Here is a 17,871-nt window from a genome sequence, read left to right on the forward strand (position 1 = left end):
TAGTTTTACCTTTATCTATGTTTATGCAGTTGAGTTCCTACTCCATATGCAGTTATGTAACTTTCCTTTTGTTTCACATAATAGCATTCTACATCATTAAATGGAGATAGATAGATACATACATACATAAGGATACAAATAGAGATATATATTCTAAAATACTATTCTTCATTTTAGTATACTATTTCCTTGGATAAATACATTATAGTCTTTTACTATATAGACATTTTTTAAAGTGTTTCTCCATTATAAATAATGTAGTAGTGTTCAATCTTGTAAATAAACATCTAAGTGCCTCTCTGGTTAATTTCTTAAAATTATTTCTTAAGAGTAGAATTACCAGGTCAAGAAAAGTGACTAGTATAAAGACTCTTCATGAATATTACCAAAAATTACCATTTGAAGGCTTACTAATTTTTATTTCACCAGCAATCTAAACTTATTTCATGAAGTTTCACTGTAACTGGGTTTAATTGTCATATTTTTGTTTTATATAGTCTTCATATTTGTGAATTATCTGTTCTTACCATGTGCCAATAGTCTATCACAAATGAATTTTCAAATTTTTATTTTACAATATATTTTATATATCTTTAATCATTTTCCTCTTATCTGTTAAATATAATCAGTTCATTAAAGATCTCACTCCTTTGCCTGATATAACTAATATACGATAAACATATAGCAAGTACAAAGCAAATCATATAAAAGTATTTTGAAAATATATTATTTCAACTGCCATTATACATGTGTTTAAAGGAGGGAGAACACCAGAGTATAAAACCATACCCCTCATTCATAATCCATAATCTCATTGAGTATCAGAGGTGGAAAAGTATTATAAGTTGAAGAGCTTAGAATAGGAAAGATCGTTCTATGAACTATCCCCTTGAAGATAAACGTGATGCAATGTTTGTCCTGTCACTAAACAGATGTGTGACTTCTGCTTCACTGTTTACATTTATGATTTCTTATCTTTTACAGTTTACATCTTATATTTCTATATTATCTCTCATCTTTGATGATGATTACACATCATCATCTCACAAAGGTAAAAAATGTGTACCTGTTTGATAGTTACATTTTTTTTTACCTTTGTGAAATGCTGAGACATTGTGAGGTTTATACATGTGTGGAAGAGATGTGATCTGAGTGGATTACAAATTTATAAGAAGGTATTAGAGAAAATTTACTGTGCAACTAGAAAGAGCTTACATATCAATGAACATATTTTACAATGTAACCAAATTAAATAATTTTAGTAAAAAAATCTAACCTTTTTATGAGTACAATAAGTGTTTTGTATATATCCAGAGTAAAGCAGTGCAGTAATCTTAATCTGGCTTCATTATTGTATGACATAAACAAAAGCCAAAATTGAACTAAACTGTATGAAAACAGAACTTAAGCTTTTAACTTATTCATCAAGCAGTTTATGTTCACTCAATCAATAACCAAATTAAAAAATATATCACACAGATATTTACCTTTAATAAGAAAAGGTTTGGGAGTTCCCACTGTGGCTCAGCAAGTTAAGAACCCAACTAGTAGCCCTGAGTATGCTGGTTTGATCCCTGGTCTTGCTTAGTGGGTTAAGAATTCAGCGTTGTCATGAGCTGTGGTATAGGCCAGCAGCTGCAGCTTCGATTTGACCCCTAGCCTGGGAATTTCCATATGCTGCAGCTGCAACCCTAAAAAGGGGAAAATAGAAAAAAAAAGGAAGAAAAGGCCTAAAAGAAGACCTTTTCTTAGAGATATTTGCTATTTCCTTTGACATATATATGTGTACATGTGCTTTCATTCTACTACATTGGCATTTTGAGATTCTGTTCAGATTACTTATTTATGTAAGAGAAAGTATGATGTGAGCTGATCAACTGTATGAGAATCACAGCTCTACAGAGAAAGTAGCTAAGAAGATTGTTTTGACCTGGATCTATAACACATTTCAACTAATTGGTTCAAAACTCAGATCCATGGCAGGAAACCAATTCTCTAAAAAAATCTTTTGGATAAAAATGCCACTGAATTTAACTGGGAAATCTTTGGTTTTGGAAATCAATGTACCAGAAAAATGCCAGATTAAATAAACAATTATTCTGGATTTCCTTGGAGATAGTGTCACAATTTAGGCAAAAGAACTGAATAAGACGCTTGTTCTTTAGAGAGAAGGCATGTGATGTATTTCAAATGCTACATAAATGTCATTACACCTCCAGATGAAAATTTTAAAAATCTAAACTGCATGGAAAAATTATGGCAAATAATCTGAAAAATATGAAGACAGAAGACTAACATGAGTAAACTCAACTTCTTACCTTCCAATATATTTACGTACGTAAAGATGGAAATTCTTCCCTTTTTGCAAAATCAGAAATAGTCAAGCAGCCAGAATTTCTTTGGATAAAACCATCAATTTTTGTTTGAAATTCCTTTATAGCTCTATAATTGTAGCTAATCATAACTGGGAGACAAGGCCTTACGATTCAGCTTTTGGTGTATCCTTCGGTATGTCAAGTGCCATATAGTGCCATGTTAATGTATGGATTTGCTGCTTTTTTAGAGATAATGTCATGTTATGTTCACAGATGAGCTAAAGAGTTTGCGATCATGTACCTGCCATGTACAAATATTCAGATATTACTTTCTCTCTGAAGCTTTCCCTGTTCCTAATAGTCTGATCTACCCCTTCCCTTTCTATTCTATCTTAGTTAACACATTAGCGCATAGTACCGTAATTAAGATTTTGTATGTACTCTATCTTTACTGACATATAAAGATAGAAATTTATTTCTTCATTAGTTATTACAGTCATATAATATTTATTGTGCTTCACTTTATTGTGCTTCCCAGATATTGCATTATTTTTTTTTTACCAGTTCTAGGTTTGTGGAAATCCTGCATCAAGCAAATCTATAGATACCACTTTTCCAACAGCGCTTGTTCATTTCATGTCTCTATGTCACATTTTGGTAATTCTTGCAATATTTTAAACTTTTTCGTTATTGTACTTGTTATGGTGATCTGTGACCAGTGATCTTTGATGTTACTATTGTAATTGTTTTGTCAAACCTTGCCCATGTGTGATAGATTGATAAATGTTGTGTGTGTTATGACTGCTGTACCGACCAGCCATTCCCTTGTCTCTCTCCCTGTCCTTGGGTAATCTCTATTCTTTAAGACACAATAATATCATAATTAGGCCAATTAATAACCCTACAATGACCTCTAAGTGTTCAAATGCAAGAAATGATCTCTGTATCTCACTTTAAATCAAAAGCTAGATATAATTAAGCTTAGTGAGTTGTGAATGAAAAGAAATGGTTCTTGAAGGAAATTAAAAGTGTTACCCCAGTGAGCACACAAATGATAAGAAAGCAAAACAGCCTTATTACTGATATGGAAAAGGTGTTAGTGGTCTGGATAAAAGATCAAACCAGCCATAAGGTTCTCTTAAACCAAAACCTAATCCAGAGCAAAGCCCTGATTCTCTTCAATTTCATGAAGGTTGAAAGAGGTGAGGAAGTCTCAGAAACGGTGAAACTAGCAAAGATTGATTCATGACGTTTTAGCAGAGAAGCCACCTCTGTAACATTGAAGTACAAGATAAAGCAGCAAGTACTGATGCAGAAGCAGCAGCAAGTTATCCAGAAGATCTAGCTAAAATAATTAATGAAGGTGGATACGCCAAACAACAGATTTTCACTGTGGATGAAACAGCCTCATATAGGAAGAAGATGCCATCTAAGACTTTTGTAGTTAGAGGGAAAAAAAGTCAATGTCTAGCTTCAAAGCTGAAAAGGACAGACTAACTCTAGTTAGTGGCTAATGCAGCTGATGACTTGAAACCAGTGCTCATTTATCATTCTGAAAATCCTAGGGCTCTTAAAATTTATGCTAAATCTACTCTGCCTACACTCAATAAATGGAACAAAGCCTTGGTGACAGCACATCTGTTGACAACATGGTTTGCTGAATATTTCAAGCCCACTGTTTAGAATTACTGCCTGGGAAAATAAAGATTCCTTTCAAAATATTGCTGCTCAGTTGACAATGCACCTGTTCACCCAAACACTCTGATGGAGATGTACAACAAGTTTAATGTTGTTCTCATGCCTGCTAACACACTATCCATCAGATCAAGGAGTAATTTCCACTTGTAAGTCTTATTATCTACGAAATACATTTTGTAAAACTATAGCTCCCATCAATAGGGATTCCTTTGATAGGTCTAGACAAAGTAAACTGAAAACTTTATGGAAAGGATTCACCATTCTATATGACGTGAAGAACATCCATGATTTATGGAAAAGGTTGAACTATTGACATTAACAGCAGTTTCTAAGTTGATTCTAACACTCACAGATGACTCCAATGGAGGAACTAACTGCAGCTGTGGTGGAAACAACAAGAGAACCAGAACTAGAGGTGGAGCCTGAAGATATGACTGCCTTGCTACAGTCTCATGCTAAAACTTTAAGGAATGAGGAGTTGCTTGCTATGGATGGACAAATAAAGTGGTTTCTTGAGATGGAATCTACTCCTGGTGAAGATGCTGTATAGACTGTTGAAATAACAACAAAGGATGTACATGTATTCATTCATCTGTCAATAGACACTTAGGTTGCTTTCATATCTTGGCTACTAGAGATAGTACCACTATGAACACTGGGATGAATATATCTTTTTGGATTAGTCTTTTTATTTATTTTTTTAATAAATACACAGGAGTGGAATTGCTGGATCCTATGGTGGTTCTATTTTGGTATGCTACTAATTAAGTTCTTTATTTTGTACTACAAACTTGAGACACTAAATTTAGACCACTTTACATAATTTTCTTTGTATACAAACACTTGTTTTGTAATTTCCCAATTCAGATTATTTAAATTGCTGTTCTTCAAGCAACTACACACCTTTTTTCCAATTTTTACTTGTTAATAGCAACTATAAAACAATGAATGAGTTAAGTAATATTTGAAGAATTAGTCTCAAGTTATCTTGAAGGTACAAGCACTTGCTATTCTCATTTCTAATATAAAGAGTTTATACCTTTTTTTGGTATTGTTTTTCAGCTTTGATTCCTGAGTCCCTTGTTAATATTTATATTGGAACACTTGAATTGTCTTCAGAATCAACCCTATCTACTTCTCTCCTGTGTTGAAAAAACAGTGATATTCACATTTTCCTATTAATAGTTTTATGTATCATACATCATTAAATTTAATGCCCATTTCTTTCCTGATATGTATCTAAATCATCTGAGTGGGCCCCCTTTCTACATTAGCTTCTCATCCTGATATTTACACTTTCATGATTCAGTAGCTGATTTTGAATGGGAAATTGGTTAGACCAATCAGGAGAACTTTCAGTGACTTGAGATTACCTTTGCATATACAGAGCAGGATGCCAAGACCAAAGCAGAGAGAGGTTAAAAATCCTGTGTAAGCATCTTAGTCCCTGACCCTTCCTGCACTATGCTGTTCTCTATCGATTTTAGTCTGTTTGTTTTTTGATGAGCAGAGCACAGTTCACCCTGTGAACTTTTCACATGAATATTATGCAGGAATTAGGTGCAGGCATGTGAGAGAACAGCAGAAGGAGATCAGCTTGGAGTGTGGGTATGCCTTTAAATAAATGGTGTGTTTAATTAAAATGATATGGGGTGAGGAAGAGACAAATTAACTATCAGATTATTTTAATAATCTGATAAATCACACATACAGCAGGTTGAGGGGATTTATAAAGATTGTCAAAGATTATTATATATGATGTAATTGGTGGTTTACTTTGGATACAGTTAAATTAAAATATTATCTGTGTGTTCACATGAGAAGAAAATAATCAAATCTTAAAATTTAATCTAGAATTGGGGTCCTGAGGACTTGTTCTAGGAAAAATATGTAAAGAATTGGAGAATACTTTTGTTATTAATCCATGTTCCTTTTAACCGTGGACATTGTAGAGCTAAATACCATGCTCACATAAATTTTTCTGCTTATGAGCAGTATTTAAACAGCAGTTCATGAAAACTGGCTGAATTCTATCTCAACTCTTAATATCAAGAACATATAAAATTATCGGACTTCCCGTGTGGCTCACAACAAGAACATATAAAATTACCTGTTCAATATTTATTATATTCATAAACTACACCAGACAATTGAAAATATATCTTTAAACATTTTTTAATTCATGAGAATGAGTAATTTTTGTATAATTTGATAATATGAATTACTTTCTAATAACTCTGTGCACATGGGTTGTTAGGATGTATCTTATTAATCTGTAAGAATTTTCCCATATGTAGCATATTAAACCATATCACTGATATTGGTCAAAAGAAAAATTTTAGTCTGATATTTGCTTTAATGATTATTCTGATATTTGTTATCTTCCTGGTCTAATATACACATCACATGGTCTTTTTCATGTTTAAGCAGGTTTCCTGGCAATCTATGAAAGTTTACATGTAACCCCTACTTACCTTTACATATAAAAATATGTTGAGTTTTAATAGTAGTGAAATGGTACTTCTAATTTATTTCTATATAAAATAAGACCATAACATACTTCTAGTTTGTTAACTTGGTTTTCAGGGTTAGACTAAGATTGTTCACAATTATATGATGGAAATTAACATTAAAAAAATAAATAGTGAGAACTCCTACTCCTTTCTGTGTCTGCATAGGTTTCTTTGCTTCCGACAGGATAATTTATGGGATACTAGATTTATAAAGGAAGCGTGTGAGCTAAGAGCAGAAGAAAAGAACAGTGATAAATTGTGGGGGGAAAGGAAGATCAGAGTGAGATAGGGCAGGTCTTTTACATATCAGAGAGGAATTAGGGAGTAGAAGTGTGAATAAAATGGAAAAATATTTTGAAAATTTTCTGCTGTGTTGTTACAATTCATGCCTTCTAGCCTCTTCAAAAATTTTAGTAGTTCGTGGAGAAAGGAGCTAACTGAGGAGATAATTGAGGAGGCCACCTTGTTACATTACCAACAAATTTAGTAGTTGAAAGGCTACATAAAATCCCATCACGTTAATATCTATTACCATTAGACATTCAAGTTTTTATTCTTATTGTGAATAATAGTACAATAAACATTTTTATGAGTAAAGTTATTGTATTTGGAATTTTTCCTTTAAGATAAATGTTCATATCTGTAACCAAATACTCAATAAGATCTCTTTGTCCAATTCTTATAGCATACTTAAAAACTACTCTCCCTAAGAGTTGTTATAATTTACCTACCAACAGTTACATATAAGTATAAAATTTCAGCGAAATCTTGTGAGCAGATAGTATTATTATTCTACATATTTATTTGTTTAACTGGTGCTTTATTTTTCTTTTATCTTGTGTTTTCTTAAACTGGTTGCTGAATATATTTTGCTGTTTTTGATACTAGTTGTATCTAGTCTTTTGGGAACATTTTATGTCGTACACCTATGTAATTTATTAACATTTTAATTACTTAATTTGAAATACAAACATAGAATAACATTTTATCTATTATAATTCCTACAAATACTGTACCTTAATATAGTTTTCCTTTTATGATTGTCATGTCACTCACATTAAAACAATATTCAACTTGTATGTAGATGTGTTTATTGTTCATTTCCCTTGACTATTTTTTATTTCAGGTTTGTAAAGTTTTATAAAATATTAGTTTTAGAAAGACAGGCATGGAGTTCCCGTCATGGCTCAGTGGTCAAAGAATCCGACTAGGAACCATGAAGTTGTGGGTTCGATCCCTGGTCTTGCTCAGTGGGTTAAGGATCCAGCGTTGCCATCAGCTGTAGTGTAGGTTACAGACACAGCTCAGATCCTGCGCTGCTGTGGCTCTGGTATAGGCTGGTGGCTACAGCTCTGATTAGACCTCTAGCCTGGGACCATCCATATGCTGCAGGTGCCGCCCTAAAAAGACAAAAAGACTAAAAAAAAAAAAAAAAAAAAACAAGAAACAGAAAGACAGGCATATATGTAAAATTTCCTAAAGAAAGCTGTACTTGGTGGTATAGATTACACTCACGTGTCATTCCATTGGAATATCCATGTCCTTCTAGGGGAAACATTAGGACCATGTGTTGCCTGAAGTTCCACTTGTGGTTTTGCAAAATCCACATCCAATAACAGCTAGGGCTCCACTGAATGACTTACTTATCTAGAGGGAGAGAAATAAATACTTACAGTGGATATTAGAAAAGGTAGGAAAAAACAGAAGTATAGATCTTTAAGGAATGAAATAGGAAAATGATTCTAATATATGCCTAAAGGTTTTTTTTTGTTTTGTTTTGTTTTTGTTTTTTTGTTTGTTTGTTTGTTTTCCCATAGCGGTTAGTCCTTCCAGAGTTATAGGTTTGCCTAAAGTGTGGGGGTTTTGGCCATAACTTTATATTTCTCCCACAGCCCATCAGAAGTCTGAATGAAGTCCTGAGGGAATCCAAGGTACCAACCCTCAGATTGGTTCACCACAAACTGTATGTATGTGTTTTAAGAATGCTTTGTTTGCTTGTTTGCTTGCTTTTAACAGGGTCTATGTCTATTTTATATTAACAGCACATCAGCTGTGATATGAGCAACTTAAAACATCTTTTCTGATTCACTGTGATAACTTTTTCCTCTGAGGTATGCTAAATAACACTAAATGTGCTACAGTTTACTCAGGTAATACCTTAGTTTTTTGAAGATTTAATATTATTAAAATTTCATATTATAGCAGGCTCTATGAACTACCTTATAAGTAATTATATACTTTGTTCCTATTTTCTTCCATTTTTTTCTTGCCAGATAAACTTCTGGCTTGTTTACAGCATGCTATTTCACCTATTTTATTTTATATAAGTTATTTATTTGTATGTTTATCAACATCTTTGGTGAATTTTGATAGAGTTTTACTGATACGTCCAAGACACACAAAGCATTTAATTTTTTATGATTATCTCTATGGCTAAAACAGTTTCTATGCCTTGGAATCATATCAACCAGGTCATATATTATAATAAGCTTTCTTATTTTTTCAATTCTCTACACATAAATTCATAGACAGATAGATGTGTAGCAATTTCACACTGCCCAAATTTTAATCAGTCCGTTCCAAGGATAGTGACAGGTGGATGGTAAAGTTTAATGGCAACCTTTATTCCCCCAATAAGAGGTAGATGAAATAGTGACAGGCCTTAAAGGTAAAAAACATTGATTTTTTTTTTTTCACTCAATCAGATGAACTTTCATGCACAGAGCTTAAGAGTGTATTCCTCAGGGAGACTTCCCTACAGACTGATAAACTGGGTTACAAAAAATCATAATAATAATCCCATTTAAAACACTGTACACATATGCTTGCACATACACACCCATTTTTAAAAATGTATTTTGATATTGATATTTCAAATTACATGCAAGGACACTTTTTGAATATAGACTCATCTGCCTCATTATTTCTGTCCCACTTTGGAAAATGGTTTGTTGTTACACAAACCTTTTCAGATCACAGATTCTTGACTCTGCACAATGAATCCATAGCCAAAGCCTAGAATTCTAACCCTGCCTTTCATTCACTCTCTTGGTGCAGTGGAGGCCTGTACAGGCAAACCAAAATCTAGGTCTATAAACACTTCAAGGTAATGAAATTGAAACCTAGGGGTTACAGATCATAAATAGCCAATTTGACTTTAAGCTATAGCCAATTAATAATTTCCTTACTTCACACCTGCCTTTTTTCTATAAAAGTCTCTTCCTAACTCCTGTCAGTGGAGCATACTTAACCACTTGCCATGTGGCATTGCCTAATTCAAATCGATTTTTGTTCAAATAAACTCTTAAAATTTTTAATCTACCTCAGTTTATCTTTTAATGGTTCATATCCTGCTCATTTGTCAGACTGCATGACATGTGAGTACAAGAGCCTGAGACAAAATAGGCATCTAGTAAATGGCAATTTCTGTAATATAACACACATATAACACACACACACACACACACAGGCACACACACACTTTAAAACACAAAAGTAACTAACAGGAAAAGGTGAGTCTGTACAGAAGAGCAAATTGTAGTGTTGATGTTTCAAAATAATCTCTTAAAATGTTTAAACTTCAAATATGCTATCCATAGCCTGTAAGACTCACCTCTAACAAAATATAGTTATTGTGCACTGTAATTTAGTATCCATTCTCTGCTTCTAAAGTAAATTCTTACTAACTTCAATTTTAACTTTGAAATCATCTTATTTAAACTGTAATCAAGGAAGCTGACTCCTCCTTGATCTCTTCTGATATTGTCCGGTTCCCCTGCTCTGCACTATCTCTCCCTCAGTCCTTCCTACACAGAACAAGGATTTGGAGATGCAGGCTGAGAAGCACTGTGGTGGCACTGGCATAGAGCCCCCATGGTCTTCCTGCACAGGGATGAAGGCAGGCCTTCTCCCCAGGCGCAGCAGTGAAAGGTTGAAGGGAGTTTCCCCTTGAACCGACACTGCAGTGTGACAGCTCCAACCTGGGCTCTTTAATGAGCTGTTCCTGTCTGTCGTTCAAAGCGAGAACCACAATCAAGAGTCAGGTAGCAGTGTACAGCAAGTTTTATTTACGCCCTCAGAGAGAGCAGGCCACCCTGGGGTAGAGACTGGCTCTGGCTTCAACTGGGTCTCTCCTTATATTCCTATATCTCGGATCTTGGACCTGTGTGGTGACCACTATTCTTCTTGTCCCAACCCCCTTCTCCTGTGTTGTTTTGATCTCTGTATTGGGGGGGGGGGACTTGGGCAAGGATGACTTATTTGCATGGGAAAAAGTTATAGGGAGGTGCTCCAAAGAGCTTTTCTCTGCTACCTGTATGTGTCTTCATTGTTTGATCACAGGCCTCCTGCTTTTTGGTAATAAATAAATGGCTTGTTTTGAATCAGCCAGGTCTGAATCCCTTTCCTATCCTACCTAACGATATTACCAGGAAGGATGTCAGTGTCAGTTTTGATGGTAGATCAAGACTGTCTTACATCAGAGTGTAACATTCCTTATTTTATTTAATTCACTCTGATTCTCAGGCTCTAGTTTGTGGTTCTGTTGGATGAAAATCAATGCTGTCAGCACATCGAGACAGCATGGGTGTATTTGATTGTTTTCCTGCAGTATGCTAACAACAGATTAAGAAATATTTAAATTATAATGTCAACACTCAGTGCTGGATGTATGGAAGTATATTTATCAACTGCACTGCTCTCTTTGTTTCCGTGATCAATATTATTTCATAGGGAAACTATCATGCATTTAATATGTTTCTCCCATATTGTATGGTTTAAAATTATTAAGAAAAAAATTCTGGAGTTCTCGTTGTGGCTCAGCAGGTTAAGAATCAGACATAGTCTCTGTGAGGATGCAGGTTTGACCCTTGGCCTCATTCAGTGGGTTAAGAATCCAGCATTGCTGGAGTTCCCGTCGTGGCGCAGTAGTTAAGGAATCCGACTAGGAACCATGAGGTTGCGGGTTCGGTCCCTGCCCTTGCTCAGTGGGTTAAGAATCCGGCGGTGCCGTGAGCTGTGGTGTAGGTTGCAGACGTGGCTCGGATCCCGCGTTGCTGTGGTTCTGGCGTAGGCCGGTGGCTACAGCTCTGATTCGACCCCTAGCCTGGGAACCTCCATATGCCGTGGGAGTGGCCCAAGAAATAGCAACAACAACAACAACAACAACAAGACAAAAAAAAAAAAAAAAAAGAATCCAGCATTGCTGCACTCTGTTGTAGGTCAAGGATGCAGCTTGGATCCAGTGTTGCTGTGGCTGTGGAATAGGCCAGCAGCTGCAGCTCTAATTTGACCAGGAGCCCAGGAACTTCCATATGCCACAGGTGCAGCCATTAAAAAAAATGAAACAGGAGTTCCTATCATGGCGCAGTGGTTAACTAATCTGACTAGGAACCATGAGGTTGTGGGTTCGATCCATGGCCTCACTCAGTGGGTTAAGGATCTGGCGTTGCCATGAGCTGTGGTGTAGGTCACAGACACGGCTTGGGTCCCCTGTTGTTGTGGCTATGGAGTAGGCTGGTGGCTACAGCTCCAATTAGACCCCTAGCCTGGGAACCTCCATATGCCGTGGCTGTGGACCTAGAAAAGACACAAACAAACAAACAAACAAATAAAAAAAACCACCTTTCTATAAGAGTATGATGTGCTTCTGATAATACTGAATAAATACAAAAAAAATGATAGAAAGGCTCATGGTCTTCAAACTAAGTTGTCCGAAGTAAATTTGAAAAATATATTTTTTGCCACACCTACAGCATGCAGAAGTTCCCAGGCCAAGGATCACACCTATACGACATCAGTGACCTGAGCCACAGCAGCGACAATCCTTATTCTTAACCTGTTGAACCACCAGGGAATCCCAGAAAAATATTTTTAGGTTAATACTTTAGTGATTATTTTAATAAATATTTACAATGGTAAAGCTAGAGAAACATCATTAATTTTAGGGTTTTTTTGATCATAATTAGTCATGCCATAATAAATCTAAAATTCATCAAATGGTTCATATACTATCGGTTGAAATTTATGAACAATTCTTTAAAGTTTCTTAACCTAAAAAGACTAATGTGAAAATATTTTTTAATGTTATGCCACTTTATGTTTACTTGTTCTTTTATATCAAGTTAACTTTGACAGAATCCCAGTTGTAGTTATTAAAGAGAAAACCAGATAAGATATTATGAAATAGCAGCATTTTAATAAGAACATTGTGCTTGGTACAGAGCTACCCTATAAAGTTCTGTTGTTTAGACTACACCAGTACCTAGAATAGTAACAACACTTTTAACTTTTTTTTTTTCATTTTCTTTTTATAGCTGCCCATGAAGCACATGGGGTCGAATCAGAGCTGCAGCTGCAGGCCAACACCACAGCCACAGCAATGCCATATTGAAGCCACATCTGTGATCTGCATCACATCTTGCAGAATGCTGGATCCTTAACCCACTGAGTGAGGCCAGAGATCAAACCTGCATCCTCATGGACACTATGTCAGGTTCTTAACCTGCTAAGCCATAAGGCGAACTCCATACACTTTTAATTTAAACAGCACTCTTGAAGACATTTGTATTCATTATATACAATCCTATAGAAGAGTCATGCAGAAATTTTCATCCACAATTTCAGGAAGAAAAAAATGGGGGGGCTGTTTTCTTCACACTTAAAACAAACAAACAAACAAACAAACAAACAAACAAACCCCCCCCTATATTGTGAATGGTTCTGTGAGCAGAAGAGGAGAGAATTTTTAGCCCAGTATATGAGAAAATGCTAAAGGTCATTCTTCAAGTACTAATCAAGTTGTCTTTGATCATCCTGGGAGTGCTCTGTTTTTAATATACCTGTAGCATTTTTTATTGATTGCCTTCATTCTCAATGCATTGAATTTTATTATTTGCTTTTTTAGGGATATGTGACTTATTTAAAATCCAAATTGTTGGAGTGCCCATATAATGATTTTGACAGAGACTCTCAAAAAGTATTTGTCAGCTCTTATTATTTCTTTAATGTAGTCTCATAAATTTACCACTCAAATGTTCTGTTCAAATGGGGAATTTCATATATTAACTTTTTTTTTTTTTTTTTTTTTTGCCTTTTCAGGGCCACACCTGCGTCATATGGAAGTTTCCAGGCTAGGAGTGTAATCAAAGATACAGCTGCCAGTCTACACCACAGCCACAGCAACACAGGATCAGAGTCATGTCTGCAACCTACACCATAGCTCCCAGCAATGCCAAATCCTTAACCCACTGAGTGAGGCCAGGGATTGAACTTGCATCCTCATGGTTACTAGTTGGATCGGTTACCACTGAGCCACAAAGGGAATTCCAATATATCAACAATTTTTAAAGTTGCAATACCAGATGAGCATGAAATACCCTTATATTAACAGTGCAATAGGGCTGTAATCACTAGATTATACAGGATCCTTATACACAACCTGGTAAAATTATAGTAATTTCTCCTGCAAAATCCACTGATAATTAAATTAATTCCAAGAATAACAATGACTAAAGGTCATTTTTCCTGGATAACAGAGAATCTATAAGAGTCTATAAGAGTCTTTATTGTAGCATTCTTTTGGAACAGTAAAACAAAAAAATGCATAAAATATATGAATAAAAAAAAGGCTTGCAATCAAAAGAAAACCACACAAACATATATACACATGCATTAAAATAGGGGATAGATACATAACTTAAGTCTAAACATAAATAATGAAACACCAGGCAAGCAACTGAAATATGCATAGCTTGATCCCATTTCAATTTTAAAAGCTGCAGTATACACATTAGACAAATAAACTTTGGAAATGTATACACAGAACACTTATTGATCTTTTTTTCTGGAGTCAGGGTTACAGGATGCTGTCATTTTTGAAATTATGGTCTTCAATATGGATTTTGTTTTAGTAGATGTCTTAGTTTGACAGGGCTGCCATAACAAAGTACCACATATTGGCTGGTTTAACAATAGAACAATTATGAAGGCTACAAGTCTAAGATCAAGGCGTCTGCAGGGTCGGTTTCATCCTAGGCCTCTTTCCTAGGCTTGTAGATAGCTGTCTTTTCCATTTGTCCCAACAAGACTTTCCCTCTGTGTGTGTCTGTTTCCTAATTTCCTCTCTTTATGAGGACACCAGTCATATCAGATGAAAGCATATAGTAATAACCTCACTTTAACTTAGTTACCCTTTACAGATCCTTATCCAAATACACTCACATTTTGAGGTTCTGAGGGTTAGGACTTAAACATATGAATTTTGGAGCAACAATTTTCAGTCCATAACAGTACATAATACTATAGTGATTAAATAAAAATGTGTCATTATGATATGGTATGCATTGTTTCCTCTCATTTAAAGAACCCCATTTTCCTTAGAGATGTCCCAGTATTGAACTATAAAACTGAGTTTCCTAAATTTCTTAGCACATTTCTGGACAATGGATTTTAAGTGAAATTGTTGAGAAGGACTACTGTGACAGCTGGTTATTGTCTGAGTATGATGGTGTGCTTCCTTTGGCATTTCCTCTTCTCCTCCCTCTGAGTTGTGGATGTGACAGGTGGATTTCTAGCATCTATCCTAAAGAATAAAGGGTTGCAAGATAGAAGTAGGACACTTTGTTATACTGTGGAGCCAGTTGGCTTGTAGATTTATTTTATGTGTGGAGAAAAAAAAATCTTATACATAAGCCATTATTATTTGGGTTTTCTGTTAGATGCACTGAAACACATTCTTTAATAAGGAGAATTTAAGGAAGAACACCTTAAAAATGGTCAGTTGTTTTCTGATATCTGAGATAACCCCCTTGATGATATTACAATCAAGATTAATAGTAGAAATTAAGATATGATTAACATCTTCTGGCCTTTGAGAATTTTCACATGACATATGGCTATGCATTTGTCTAAGAATTTCATGGACTTATTTTCGTAATTCTTGGAATTAGAATTACATCATACATTAACATTAATTAATGGAGAGAAGGTTTTCCAAAAGAACTGAGGCTATCTCCATATCTTCATGTCATAAACAGAGATGACACACCTACATTTTACAATTATTATTATGTGCATCATTTTAGTGTAGTGAACTCACCCATATTTAGTCCTTATGTCACATAGAAAATAAAAAAATGATATTAAAGGATTGTGCAATAGAACCTCTAGTCAATAATTTTTGACAAAAGTCGAATAAAATCTTTTAAAATCTTATGTACTTATTTTTTAACAGGACAAAATCAAATTAAATTTTGCATGTATTGAGACTCCATAATAATATAAGGCCCTAGGTCTTTTTTTTTTTTCTTACCCCTTAGTTTTTTGTTTTGTTTTGTTTTGTTTTTGTTTTTTGTCTTTTTAGGGCTTCACCCATGGCATATGGAGGTTCCTAGGTTAGGGGTCTAATAGGAGGTGTAGCCACTGGCCTAAGCCACAGCCACAGTAAGACGGGATCTGAGCCATGTCTGTGACCTACACCACAGCTCATGGCAATGCCGGATCCTTAACCCACTGAGCAACGCCAGGGATCAAACCTGCAACCTCATGGTTCCTAGTCAGATTCGTTTCCACTGCGTCTGCAGTTTATCACGGGCCATGGCAACACCAGATCCTTAACCCAATGAGTGAGGCCAAGGATCAAACCCACAACCTCGTGGTTTCTAGTTGGATTCGTTTCCTCTGTGCCATGATGGGAACTCCCCCCCCCCCAGTTTTTTTTTTTTAACCTCTGTGCCATGATGGGAACTCCCCCCCCCCAGTTTTTTTTTTAATATGACCTTTTACCATGATTTTTTTTGGTCTTTGTTTTGGGAGTATAGGCAGTGATGCACACATACCACCATTCTTTAATTAGTTCTGATATTTATAACATGTAGAAAAAGTCAATTTAATGGCAATTATAAAATATAAAAAGATATAGTTACTGAGTACCCACCATGTGCAAGACTCTTAACAGAAACTTGGAATTTGATTTTAAATTTTTAATGTATGTTGTACTACATATTCATAGTGTATGTGGTAATATGTCTAGTTTTTCATGCTTCATGCTAAAATGCTTCTTCAACGTCTACCAGCTAATAAGTAGATGACCCAGATTTGCCTTTACAGGGGAATTCAAGCCTTCTTTATTTGTTGCTGAATTGTTTCCTTTTCTTCAAAGGAATGAGTCAGAAATCAGGGAAAAATGCTGTATTACTAAGGAGGAGCTATTGTAAAATCTGAAGACAATTCATCTACGTAACTAAAGGTGAGAGTTTTAAAAGAATTTAAAAAATCAGCCTGTATTGCATGTGTTTTTTATTCCCTTCCCCCATCCTCTGCACCCATTTAGTCAATGAGTGGAGTCCATTCTACAGATAAGACATAATACTTAATAATTCCTCTCTCTTCTTTCTACATTTTCACATGTACACATAAACTGATCTTAATACTCCTCCTTAAGAAAAATGAAATCTTAATAACCTCAACAGAATCATTTTTAAGTTACCCTATGTACAGAAATAATGGTGTCCAGATTCCTTCCCTGACTTAAGAAGGTCTGAGTCTACATCCTAAGATATCAAGATATTAAGGCAAATTCTCTTTCTCTTCTCTGTTTCTCTCTTTCCCTCCACCCCCTAATCTTCCTCCTTCCTATATGTTTACAGATATAGTAGGACTAGGCTACATAGGTCTACCTAAGTAAGGGGAGAAAAATAATTTAATTCAGTTCTTGAAACCAAAGTCTTGAATAATAATAGAGGGATGCCTTACTTTCTTGTCATGGTTCTATACACAAATTCTTTTCAGGAGCTATGTGAGAAGAAATGATTGGTCAGGAACAGAATCTGGTTTTCTGGGGAGCACTGGCCATTACTAAATTTCATCTTAATGTATGTTCTTATTAGCATCCTACCTCATCATTCACAGTAAAGCCCATATCTTTTTAATTCTAAATCCATCATTCCTCCATGCTTTGCACTATTCTCCACCTTCAGAGTTACAAGCAGTTTTTGACCTCTCCTCTATCTTCTCATGATGTTCATGTGAATTTCCCATTTTATCTCATGATTACTCTAGTCAAACATTGCTCTTAAATAGGTCTTAGCCTAATGTCCAATGTCTAATCGTAAATACCAAGTGGGATTCAAAGTTTCCAAATATTTCCCAAAATTCTATACATCTCTGTGTTAATTTGGGGGTGGAGAATAAAATTAAAAGATTTCCCCAAATTTTAAAAGGAGACTATACTGTCCTCCCTTATAAAGTATTGTCCTATAAAATATATTGTAATTTTGGTAATAATGATAGTGGCAATATCCTAATAATCATTACTATTTACTGAGGTAGTGTTTTGAGGGCTTTAC

The 17,871-nt window shown here is 35.1% G+C and overlaps 2 long non-coding RNA genes across 4 annotated transcripts in view; one reads left to right on the forward strand and one right to left on the reverse strand.

Moving 5' to 3' along the window:
- LOC102159151 overlaps positions 1-8,334 on the reverse strand; it is a 67,046-nt gene extending 58,712 nt beyond the window's left edge. The window contains exon 1 of the long non-coding RNA XR_002338569.1: positions 8,042-8,334. This is a non-coding gene — a long non-coding RNA (uncharacterized LOC102159151). The remainder of the gene's footprint in view (positions 1-8,041) is intronic.
- Positions 4,747-14,857, forward strand: LOC102159032. 3 transcript variants are annotated; one of them, XR_307679.3, is made up of 3 exons: positions 4,747-5,640; positions 8,419-8,489; positions 12,841-14,857. It is a non-coding gene; the product is annotated as an uncharacterized LOC102159032 (long non-coding RNA). The 3 variants fall into 3 exon arrangements; XR_307680.3 differs by having other exon boundaries at positions 4,750-5,621; XR_001301092.2 differs by having other exon boundaries at positions 4,756-5,617.

This window comes from Sus scrofa, chromosome 14, assembly GCF_000003025.6.
Source record: "Sus scrofa isolate TJ Tabasco breed Duroc chromosome 14, Sscrofa11.1, whole genome shotgun sequence".
Classification (NCBI taxonomy): Eukaryota; Metazoa; Chordata; class Mammalia; order Artiodactyla; family Suidae; genus Sus; species Sus scrofa.